Consider the following 10,828-nt stretch of genomic DNA (forward strand, 5'->3'; position numbering starts at 1 on the left):
GACCTCAGAAAATGGAAAAATCTGCCACACTCATGGATTGGCACCATTTATATAGTTAAAATAGCCATCTTGCCAAAAGCCATATACAGATTCAATGGAATACCCATCAAAATCTCAACTCAGTTCTTCGTAGAGTTAGAAAGAGCAATTTTCAAATTCATCAGGAATAACAAAAAAAAAAAAAACAGGGTAGCTAAAACTATTCTCAACAGTCAAAGAACTTCTGGGGGAATCAGTATCCCAGACCTCAAGCAGTACTACAGAGCAATAGTGTTAAAAACTGCATGGTATTGGTAGAGTGACAGGCAGGTGGATCAATGGAATAGATGTAGAAATGAACCCACACACCTATGGCCACTTGATCTTTGACAAAGAAGCTGAAAACATCCAGTGGGAAAAAAGATAGCCTTTTCAACAAATGGTGCTGGCTCAACTGGAGGTCAGCATGCAGAAGAATGTGAATTGATCCATTCTTATCTCCTTGTACAGAGCCCAACTCCAAGTGGATCAAGGACCTCCACATAAAGCCAGGCACACTGAAACTATTCGAAAAGAAACTGGGGAAAACCCTTGAGGACATGGGGGGGGGTGGCAGATCCTGAACAGAACACCAATAGCTTATGCTCTAAGATCAAGAATTGACAGATGGGACCTCATAAAATTACAAAGTTTCTGTAAGGCAAAGGACACCATCAAAAGGCAAATCAGCAGCCAACAAATTGGGAAAAGATCTTTAATAACCCTACATCTGAAAGAGGGCTAATATCCAATATATAAAAGAACACAAGAAGTTAGACTCCACGGAAACAAATAACCCTATTAAGAAATGGGTTACAGAGCTAAACAAAGAATTTTCACCTGAAGAACTTCAGATGCCTAAGAAGCATCTTAAAAAGGGTTGAACATCATTAATCATTAGGGAAATGCAAATCAAAACAACCCTGAGATTTCACCTCACACCAGTCAGAATGGATAAAATTAAAATCTCAGGAGAGAGCAGGTGTTGGCAAGGATGTTGAGAAAGAGGAACACTCCTCCACTACTGGTGGGGTTGCAAGTTGGTACAACCAATCTGGAAATCAGTCTCACTTTTCCTCAGGAAACTGAGCATGTCACTTCCGGAGGACCCTACTATATCACACCTGGGTATAAACCCAGAGGATTCCCCAGCATGTATTAAGGATACATGCTCCACTATATTCATAGCAGTCCTATTTATAATACCCAGAAGCTGGAAAGAACCCAGATCTCCCTCCATGGAAGAATGAACACAAAAATGTGGTATATATACACAATTGATTACTATTCAACCATTAGAAACAATGAATTCATGAAAGTCTTATACAAATGGATGGGGCAGGAGAACATCATCCTAAATGAGGTAACCCAGTCTCCAAAAATCAATCATGGTATGCGCTCACTGATAAGTAGATATTAGCCTAGAAACTTGCAATTCCCAAGACATAATCCACATATCAAATGATGTCCAAAAAGAAGAGAGGAGTGGCCCCTGATTCTGGAAAGGCTCAGTGCAGCAGTGTAGGGCAATACCATAACAGGGATGTGGGAAGGGGTGGATGGTGGAACTGGGGGAGGGAAGAGAGCTTACGGGACTTTCAGGGAGTGGGGAGCCAGGAAAGGTGAAATCATGTGCAATGCAAATAAAAAATATATCAAATAAAAAATAAAATATTGTCTAATTCAAACAAAACTAACAGACAAACAACTAGATAATCATCCTGGATGACCATTCCAGAGGCATGGTGACCTTATGTGCTCCCAGAGAAACACTGTCAGGATGTTTCCCGGCAGGGCAGTCCATTGAGAGCCCTTCTTTAAATCAGGGATGTGAACTAGAGGATCCAGGTGCTGCTCCTCAACCCTTCCACAGCCCAACAAAGTCTGTAAACAAACTGCCACATGTAGGACTGTAACAGGTATTTTCACAAGTAGAACTGCCTCACTCAGGGATCAGAGAAACAACCTGCCCCAAAATGGTTTCCCTGTGGGAATGGGGATACTTTTGGGAGGGGTCTCCACATAAGATTCACCTTCCCTAAGAGGAGACGCACCCCTTTTGCAGGCAAACACAGGAACCCCTCAGGTGGCTGGAAGTCTGGAGAAATGCAAAAGTCTTGGGAATGGGAAGCATCCCCAGTAATGGGAGAAGAAGCCAGGATCTCTCAGGGGCTCCATGGAGACTGGCAAATGAGGGTCCTGCTGAGACTAGCCCAGCCAGGAATGGGGTCCCTGGAATGAGGGTCCTTGAAATCCAGGTGCCTCTGAAAAACTCTAGCCTCATTATTAAAATTGTAACAGTCTGCTGTACTGAGAGCCCAATGATTTTGTATAAGAGAAAAACCTTTATCATCTGTATTAAGGTGATTAATGGTAAATAAAGCATAGCTTAATAATAGATGAGGTGAAGAAGGGTGATAGTGGCACACGCCTTTAATCCCAGCACTTGGGAGGCAGAGGCAGGCTGATTTTTGAGTTTGAGGCCAGCCTGATTTTCACAGTGAGTTCCAGGACAGCCAAGGCTACACAGAGAAACCCTGTCTCAAAAAACAAAAAAAGGCTGGGCACTGGTGTCACACACCCGTAATACCAGCACTCTGGGACACAGAGGCAGGAGCATTTCTGAGTTCGAAGCCAGCCTGGTCAAAAGAGTTAGTTCCAGGACAGCCAGGGCTACACAGGGAAAACCTGTCTCAAAAAAAAAATAATAATAAAACAAAAAAAACAAAGAACCACAAAACAAACATAATATTGATGAGACAAATAGAAAGACTACTAGATTTTAATCTTTGATGTTGAACCTTAAGATTTTGATGAGTCCTTTCTATGATAGCCTGTCCTTGGGGTTATATGGAATTCCCATTGTATATTGTATACTCAGTTGACTGCAAACTTTGCCAAAGCTTGAGAAGTGTAAGTTGGAGCATTATCAGTTTTAATTCTTTTTGGCTTACCTGAGGAGGAGGAGGAGCATGTAATAAGGTGTTGAATGACATGTTTCTCAGCCTCCACGGTTCTTGCAGTGGCCATAAGCACATGAGAGTAGGTATCTACAGTAACACATACGTAGGCCAACTTTCCATATTCTGGGAATTGAGTTACGTCCATTTGTCTTGTTATGTCCATTTGTCATGAAACTCGAACCTTAAGGCCCTTTGGATTAACTCCCATTTTTAATGGTTGCTATACATCAGGACAATGTTCACAGTCCTTCACAAATGGCCTAGGCTGTTTTCATGTCAAATTGAACATCCTGTACTCTGTGTGTGTGTGTTTGTGTGTGTGTGTGTGTGTGTGTGTGTATGTGTGTGTGTGTCTCTGTGTGACTGTGTGTGTGTGTGTGTGTGTGTCTGTATCTCTGTCTCTCTCTGTCTTGCTCTCTCTCTCTCTGTCTTTTGTTGTTTCAAGAGAGGTTTTCTCTATATAGCCCTGGTTGTCGTGGAACTCACTATGCAGACCAGGCTGGCCTCAAACTCAGAAATCCACCTACCTCTGCCTAGCAAGTACTGTGATTAAACTCTTGAGCCACCACTGCCCTGCTGAACATCCTTCTCAAAACCAGTGCAATCTGATAATGAAAAGCATGACTTTCTAAAGCTTGTTCAACCATAAGGGCAATCAAGGGTTCTTTTGTTAATAAATCTGCCATAGAATTTCCTTAAGCCACTGGACATGGCAGGCCAGTATGTGTTCTGATATGTTCTATAAATTTTCCGTTTTCTTGATTGAATTATCTTTTGCAACAGAAGCAAGAGTGATATAATTTTGGAATTTCCAGATATAAGAGCTGTCTCTATATCAGAAAATAATCAAACTACATAATTTGAACTTGTATAAAGGTTGACCTCTTCAAGTATATGTTCAAGGGCAGTAATAACTGCAATAATTTTCTCCTGATGTGCAGAAATTTCTTTTGCCTTTTGAATAACCACAGGTTTATCTTTCATATAGATGGCTTAAATTCCATGGATGACACATCTGTAAATAGTAAGAGGGCTTCAGAAGTAGGTTCCGATGCTAGTATAGAAGGAAAGATTATTCCTGTTCCTTCTACAAGCTTTAATTCAGGGTGTTGAGGTACATGACATTTGATTTGTTCCATATAATGAGCTAATGCATTTCCCCAATCATCTGCAGTTTGACCTAAATACCCCAATTGTTCCTTATTATATGGAATACAAACTTCATGAGTTTCTTTGACAAATAGTTACCTGTATCCTAACCTCACTTTAATAATTAACTGGCTACACATAACAGGATAAGAAGGTACCATTTACACTTGACTATGAGAGAGATATATTCATTCCCATAAAACTTCTTGCCATAAACATGCAGTAGGGTGTAAGGTGTTTTAAGAATAATAAGCGAGCAAGTTTTTAAATAATTTGTTTGATTTACTTTAGCATCTTGTATCATTTGCTTTATCCATTCTGATTGTTTTAAAGCTTCTTTAGCAAGCTGTATTTTAGACTTAGGATCAGGATTTCCTTTAAGAATTTCAAACAAATTAAGCAATTGTCCTGTGGTAATTTTTAAATAAGGTCTTCTCCAGTTAATATTTCCCAATTATTTTTAAAAATCATTAAGTGTCTTTAATTTGTCAATCCTAAGTTGCAGTATTTGAGATATAATATATTCATTATAAATTACTTTTGAAAGAAATTTATTGGCTTGTATACTGGCTGGTTTTGTGTGTCTACTAAACACACACTGGACTTATCACAGAGAAAGGAGATTCTGTTGGGGGAAGGGCTTCATTGAGATCCATCTGTGGGGCATTTTCTCAATTAGTGATGAAAGGGTGAGGGCCCCTTGTGGGTGGTACCCTCTCTGGGCTGGTAGTCTTGGGTTCTATAAGAGAGCAGGCTGAGCAAGCCAGGGGAATCAAGCTAGTAAGATACATTTTTCCATGGCCTCTGCACCAGTTCCTGCTTCCTGACCTGCTTGAGTTCCAGTCCTGACTTCCTTTAGTGGTGAACAGCAGTGTGGAAGTGTAAGCTCAATAAACACTTTCCTCCTCAATTTGCTTCTTGGTCATGATGTTTGTACAGGACTAGAAACCCTAAGACAAATTGGTACCAGTGTAGTGGGGTGTTCCTGTGACAACTTTACCATGTTTTGGGGAGCATAGAGGGAGGGCTTCGAACTATGAGCTAAAAGAGGCAATAGGATGTTAAGAGCTCAGTGGAAAGTTTTGTAGGGGCTTGGAAGATAATGTTAAGAACAGTGCAGAATATGGTGGACTGGCTTGTGACACTTCAGAGGGAAGATTAAAGTCTCTTATCAGGTGCAGGTTTTGATTGTGAAGATTCTGTGGTTTTGATTACCTGTGGCTGAAGAATCAGCTGTGACTAACAAGATAACAGAACCACTAAAGCAATCCTTTGTGTTACTGTGAATATTGATGCTGGTTAACAGGGGCTAAGAAATTAGTGGTGATTAAGAAGAGACCAGCATCACTGAGGTGAAAACTTTGGGAAGTGTTTTCTGAGAGCACAGAGGCTGGGTTCCTGAGAGAGCCACGGTTGTATTTTGTGCTGTGGCTAGACTTGGTACTTTGGAAGATTCACCCAGGTGGTCCTGGTTTTGAAGGCATGAAGTGGTCATGAAGAACAGTTAAGGCCCTGCACTGTGTGAGGCTGTGGAAGGCCATTGTTGAAGGTGCAACCTCAGATGCAATTGAAGGCCCAAGACTGAAGGAGTCATGCAAAGAGTTGAGGCTTGTCACCATGAAAAAGAGCCTCTGCCAGGCTATTGGTGAAGCGTAGTTACAGCAGAAGACAGCAGTGTTTTGTAGATGCCTGTGCCATGAAATGACCACCAAGAACAGCAGCAGCAGTGGAGTACAGACAGCTGGAGCCTAGAAGACAAGGTGTGTGTTAGAAAAGGCAGAGCTGGAGAAGTGACCCAAGCCCTTGTAGAAGCCCAAAAGTTCCTGAGTTGGATCCCAGACAATGAACCTTTGGACTTTGAGTTTTGCTTTTGATTGTGACTGTACTCTGACAGTTTTCCCTCTTGATGGAAGAAAGTATTTTAGTGAAGCCCACACTTAAGAGAACTTTGTAGTTTCAAGAGTCTTTTAATTTGAAATGATATTGGACATTTTAAAGGCATTGAAATTTTAATATGTAAAGACTGTGGGACAATTAAACATATGTAGATCTGGGGGATAAATAAGGAAGGATTGAGGCTTAATAGTGATGTATTTCTGTGTCAAGTTGTCAAGGGGTCAATTGTACTGGCAGGTTTTATGTGTCTATTTGACAGAGGCTGGAGTTATGACAGAGAAAGGAGTTTCAGTTGGGAAGTGCCTCCAGGAGATCCGTCTGTGGGTCATTTTCTCACTATAGGGATCAAGAGGGGAGGGCTCCCTGTGGGTGGTACCATCTCTGGAATGGTATTCTTGGGTTCTATAAAGAGCAGGCTGGCCGGGTGGTGCTGGTGCATGCCTTTACTCTGAGCATTTGGGAGACAGAGGCAGGCAGATTTCTGAGTTGGAGGCCAGCATGGTCTACAGATTGAATTCCAGGAGAGCCATGGCTATAAAGAGAAACCATTACAAAAGAGTTATGGAGTGTGGGGAGAGCTGACTAACAGGGACACATGGAGTCTCTGCCCCATTCAGACTAATACAGGGACATCCTGGAGACTACATGCATTAGGAGACAGACAGGGCTATACAGAGAAAACGTGTCTCAAAAAAACAAATCTAAAAAAACAAAACAAAACAAAACAAAACAAAACAAAAGCCCCATGCCTTAGGAGACATACCCTCTACCCAACATCGTAGAACCCAAATACATAGTAATGTATTAACCACACTTTAGTTAGCAAACTAAAATATTTATTTCACGGGCCTAGTTACAGAGCCGGAGATTGAAATAAGTGTGGAGTAAATGCCTGTCCTTAAGAACCCGGTTACCCTAGTGTGAACAGCAGGTTACTCATGTCCTCACATGTCGAATGTCCCCACCCACAACCTACTGTAAACCTCCCACCCTGTCTAATCTATAGTCCCACTGAGTTTATGAGAAATGAGAGCAGCATTACAACCAAATGCCAGGACAGAACAGAAGGGAGCAGCCTGCAGGCTCTCTGTCCCTCCTTCCTCCCTCCTCCTAGGAGGTAGAAGTCAAAGTCAATGAACCCATCTGGGTCTCTTGAAGGTCCTTACTGATGTTCTGAAGACAATGATCTCTGGGTGAATCTAGTCAGACTTGCAGGTGCATCGAGGGCTATGCTGAGAGCCTGAGACCTGCTTGGTTTCTCACTCTGGCATGCTATTGCGGGACACTGAAATCAATGGAGGGTCAGTGGGCAGTGCAGGAGGAAGTATCAGTATCCTCAGCATCCTCAGGCCAAGCATTTCCTTCTGAGTGTAGGGAAGTCCCAGTTTGGCCAACAGCAGGATACTGTTAGAAGATAAAGAATCTGGAAGCTTTCTCTTCATACAATGGCACAAGATCCTGCAGATCGCCATAAATTCTGAAGGAGACCCTGCCCAATCCAAGAGGACACTCAGATGCATCATCCGAAGTAGAGTCTGATGGCCTCAGACCTTGGAGGTGATCCTGCATGATGATACTTCTACTCCACCACCAGGAGTGGCTGGGAGACCTGGGGGCTCCTCTGCAAGATTCTCCATACCTGTGAGTGGTTCCCTGGGACCTATAGCATCAGCAGAATCAAAAGGGATCCCGGAGGCTCCAGAAGTGAGTTTGGAGAATGTTGTCCCTTGTGGAGTAGATCCAGGATACAAAAGCTTGGATGGGGAAAGGCACAGGGACTCTGGGTGCACCTCCTTGTAATAAGGACAGCTGTTGTGGCCCCTGCTCACGCGACTCCTGAGGGGTCCCAAATGGGAATGCCTCCAGGTGGAAGTGGGCTTCCCCTGATCCAGTGTGTAGGTCCCAAGTGTCAGCTCCTGCCTGGGACAGGAGGTGAGCTCCAGCTGGTCCTTTCCTCGAGGATCCCCTTGCTGTTTCCACAGCTCATAGCTCTCAGGCTGCAGGAGCCCCTCAAAGGCATCCATGGAGAAGCTCACCCTGGCCTCCCCACAGCTGCACTGACGTGCCACCTTGCCATAGTCAATCCACCTCGGGGTGGCAAAATTGATGGCCTCTGCACAGTTGAAGCCATGGTTGAAGCCCGCGTGGTAGCCATAGGGAAAGGTGACCATGAACTCCCCAGCCTGCTGGGTGATGCGGCCAAAGGGGATGCCATTCTCCTTGAGCACGGTGGGGGAGATGAGCGCCACCTTGTGTCTCAGGAAGGCCTGGCAGCCCTTGGAGCTGCCAGGGAAGAGTTGCCTGGCCAGGAGCTCCAGGCGCCTGCCATGCTCAGGGGGCACAGCATACCAAGTCTTGGGCTGCCCAAAGTGCAGGTAGTTGATACTGTACAGGTCCATGTCCTCCGTGTGCCACGCAAAGGTGGTCTTCCACATGCCAAAGTACAGGTAGGGCGTGTTGACTCCCTCAATCACTGTGCCATGGTCCTGCTTCAACACATCCAAAAGGCTCCCCAGGTGGCCCACGTTCCAGTGTTGAGTGTTCTCATCAAACAGGGAGCCGCTGACATCAGCACCATAAATTGGTGACCCAAACAGACGATTCTTCCAGTATTTTCTCTCCAAATCATCAAAATCCAGGTGTGGCGGGGTCTGGTATTTTTTGCTGGTGGCCAGCTCACGATACTCACCCACACTCATGCCTTTCCTCTTCTTATGGAATTGGGTGAACACACCTGCCTGCCCTGAGACCACTTGCTGCAGAGGAGCAGGAATTGACATATCCATGACATCCTCACAGGACTTTCCACTGCCTTTCCACTCCTTGGGTGGGATGACCTTGGCCAGTCCAGCTCGGTGTGTGCCTTGGGACTCCATGTAGGTGATGTATTTGCTGAAGTTTGAGAATTCTGCCATGTTTGGGCGGAAGGTCATGATCGTACAGCCTGGGTTCTGGGTCATATCCTGCTCAGGGTTTGTCATGGCCACAGCAATGCAGGAGCTCAGCCTGGGGTCCTGGCTGCCCTGGGTGTTTATGTTTTCTGAGACTTCTTTCTCTTTCTCTCTCTCTCTCTCTCTCTCTCTCTCTCTCTCTCTCTCTCTCTCTCTCTCTCTCTCTCTCTCTCTGAGTTTTCCTAACTTCCTGTTGTATTTTCTTCACTGTCTGATCTGTCCTTAAACTCGTCTTTTATGCCTTCTTCTCTTCGTTCTATGGTTTAGGTTTCCTGGTGGACAAGATAACATTTTTAAAATAAATTTGAATTCAGGAGAATGGCTTCTCTGAGTAGAACACTGTATATATAGCAAGACCCTTCTAAGCTCTACAATCAACAGAAAAGGCAAGAAAATGTAAGAAAGAAGAAGCCTTCTTTCTTGGTTGATGTTTTGATTTCCCAAGGCATCCTCTTACTGGTCAGCGCTTTTCACCTTGAAAAACTGAGTTTCTATGGAGCAGAATCCCAGTGCCACTACAGGAGCACTGGGAGCACAGCACCATCCCACTCCTGGAGCACTCCCTTGATTCCCACTCATCCTTGGACTCCATTGGTCACTGTGGGTTGATTGGGGAGGCTCAGCGCCCTTTGTCTTTTAAGTAGAGAGTCATCTACCCAAGGGACAATCATAGGTGGTTCATATGACAAAGATTCTTATCCACATGGCCAAAAATCATCAGAGATTTCTCAGGACCTGTTTTCAAACTATTCAAATCATTGCCTCCTAGTCTCTGAAACCAAATTAAAAGTTCCTCAGAAATTACTGACTTTGGGTTCCAACAGGCAGGTAATGCTGGCGGGTATTTGTCCAGCAGAGGTGACCTGTCTTGGCTTCCAGGTGAGGGCGGGAAATAGGAGGCTGTCTCAGAGGAGGACTGCTGCCAGCCTTGTCATCCCAGCTGCTTAGACTAAAGACAGCTGTGAGTCTTTACATCTGTGTCAGAGTATGGCAGCCTCTGTGTGGCAGTGTTGTGGGAGTAACATGCCTTCCATATGCAAACAGGAGGTGGGGCTGGGGAGCACTGAGCCTCCAACCAGACCAATGCTACATAAAGAGGTTTTACCTCTTTATGTTCTTAGCTCTCCTAGGGTTGGCTCTCCCTAGTCTAATGGAAAAACTAAAAACAAACAGCAGCTGATCTGGATCACAACACCCCACAATGCAGCTGAGGCCTCCTCCTGAGAGCAACAGAATTCTGACTGTCTAGTGCCAGTGGGACCCAGGACCTGGCCAACCTCCTAGACAACTGTCATGGACCCTGCTACTCTCTTGCCTGGTGACAATCTGCTCGTGCTCATCTATGCATGTCACATGAGGGGAGATGACATTAGGTCCATGGGTACTGCAGTCCTTAGTGTAACTGGAACTTTTGGGGCCCAGGCCAAGTCTCTCAGCCCACAGAGAAGACCTGATCCATTTTATCCAGGCTGAGGGAGGACCTCAGAAAGATTGATCATTCTAAAAGAACTGGCAGGATCTACTACCTGACCTTCACAAGGTTACTCATCCGGGATACAAAAGCTGCTCTCTGTTTCTAGTCACACCTAGGCCAGAGAAGATCCAAGGGATGATTTCTCTGCCAGAAGCCAGGTTGGTCTGTCCTCAAGTAAATCCAAACTAGGCAGCCCTCTGCCCCATCTCCACTCTCACTGATCATGCTCAGTAGCTGAAAAGATCCCCAGGACCTTGTCTGCTCATTTGCCCTCCCATAAGGGTGGGGTCCAACAATTGCCTGGCTATCATGGCTACAAACCTCTCAATCAATAGCTAAAGTTTAGGCATGCATTAAACATATTCATTACTGGTATG

This window comes from Apodemus sylvaticus, chromosome 7 (genome assembly GCF_947179515.1).
Source record: "Apodemus sylvaticus chromosome 7, mApoSyl1.1, whole genome shotgun sequence".
Classification (NCBI taxonomy): Eukaryota; Metazoa; Chordata; class Mammalia; order Rodentia; family Muridae; genus Apodemus; species Apodemus sylvaticus.